Consider the following 2250-nt stretch of genomic DNA (forward strand, 5'->3'; position numbering starts at 1 on the left):
CAGACACTTGGTACTGGTGTATTGTGACGGTGTGTTTCATGGCCTACCAGACACTTGGTACTGGTTTATTGTGACTGTGTTTCATGGCCTACCAGACACTTGGTACTGGTGTATTGTGACGGTGTGTTTCATGGCCTACCAGACACTTGGTACTGGTGTATTGTGACGGTGTGTTTCATGGCCTACCAGACACTTGGTACTGGTGTATTGTGACGGTGTTTCATGGCCTACCAGACACTTGGTACTGGTGTATTGTGACGGTGTTTCATGGCCTACCAGACACTTGGTACTGGTGTATTGTGACGGTGTGTTTCATTGGCCTACCAGACACTTGGTACTGGTGTATTGTGACGGGTGTTTCATGGCCTACCAGACACTTGGTACTGGTGTATTGTGACGGTGTTTCATGGCCTACCAGACACTTGGTACTGGTGTATTGTGACGGTGTTTCATGGCCTACCAGACACTTGGTACTGGTGTATTGTGACGGTGTTTCATGGCCTACCAGACACTTGGTACTGGTGTATTGTGACGGTGTTTCATGGCCTACCAGACACTTGGTACTGGTGTATTGTGACGGTGTGTTTCATGGCCTACCAGACACTTGGTACTGGTGTATTGTGACGGTGTGTTTCATGGCCTACCAGACACTTGGTACTGGTGTATTGTGACGGTGTTTCATGGCCTACCAGACACTTGGTACTGGTGTATTGTGACGGTGTTTCATGGCCTACCAGACACTTGGTACTGGTGTATTGTGACGGTGTGTTTCATGGCCTACCAGACACTTGGTACTGGTGTATTGTGACGGTGTTTCATGGCCTACCAGACACTTGGTACTGGTGTATTGTGACGGTGTGTTTCATGGCCTACCAGACACTTGGTACTGGTGTATTGTGACGGTGTTTCATGGCCTACCAGACACTTGGTACTGGTGTATTGTGACGGTGTTTCATGGCCTACCAGACACTTGGTACTGGTGTATTGTGACGGTGTTTCATGGCCTACAAGACACTTGGTACTGGTGTATTGTGACGGTGTGTTTCATGGCCTACCAGACACTTGGTACTGGTGTATTGTGACGGTGTGTTTCATGGCCTACCAGACACTTGGTACTGGTGTATTGTGACGGTGTGTTTCATGGCCTACCAGACACTTGGTACTGGTGTATTGTGACGGTGTGTTTCATGGCCTACCAGACACTTGGTACTGGTGTATTGTGACGGTGTGTTTCATGGCCTACCAGACACTTGGTACTGGTGTATTGTGACGGTATGTTTCATGGCCTACCAGACACTTGGTACTGGTGTATTGTGACGGTGTGTTTCATGGCCTACCAGACACTTGGTACTGGTGTATTGTGACGGTGTGTTTCATGGCCTACCAGACACTTGGTACTGGTGTATTGTGACGGTGTTTCATGGCCTACCAGACACTTGGTACTGGTGTATTGTGACGGTGTTTCATGGCCTACAAGACACTTGGTACTGGTGTATTGTGACGGTGTGTTTCATGGCCTACCAGACACTTGGTACTGGTGTATTGTGACGGTGTGTTTCATGGCCTACCAGACACTTGGTACTGGTGTATTGTGACGGTGTTTCATGGCCTACCAGACACTTGGTACTGGTGTATTGTGACGGTGTGTTTCATGGCCTACCAGACACTTGGTACTGGTGTATTGTGACGGTGTTTCATGGCCTACCAGACACTTGGTACTGGTGTATTGTGACGGTGTGTTTCATGGCCTACCAGACACTTGGTACTGGTGTATTGTGACGGTGTGTTTCATGGCCTACCAGACACTTGGTACTGGTGTATTGTGACGGTGTTTCATGGCCTACCAGACACTTGGTACTGGTGTATTGTGACGGTGTTTCATGGCCTACCAGACACTTGGTACTGGTGTATTGTGACGGTGTTTCATGGCCTACCAGACACTTGGTACTGGTGTATTGTGACGGTGTTTCATGGCCTACAAGACACTTGGTACTGGTGTATTGTGACGGTGTGTTTCATGGCCTACCAGACACTTGGTACTGGTGTATTGTGACGGTGTGTTTCATGGCCTACCAGACACTTGGTACTGGTGTATTGTGACGGTGTTTCATGGCTTACCAGACACTTGGTACTGGTGTATTGTGACGGTGTTTCATGGCCTACCAGACACTTGGTACTGGTGTATTGTGACGGTGTTTCATGGCCTACCAGACACTTGGTACTGGTGTATTGTGACGGTGTTTCATGGCC

Source organism: Cherax quadricarinatus, chromosome 5 (genome assembly GCF_038502225.1).
Source record: "Cherax quadricarinatus isolate ZL_2023a chromosome 5, ASM3850222v1, whole genome shotgun sequence".
NCBI classification, from domain to species: domain Eukaryota; kingdom Metazoa; phylum Arthropoda; class Malacostraca; order Decapoda; family Parastacidae; genus Cherax; species Cherax quadricarinatus.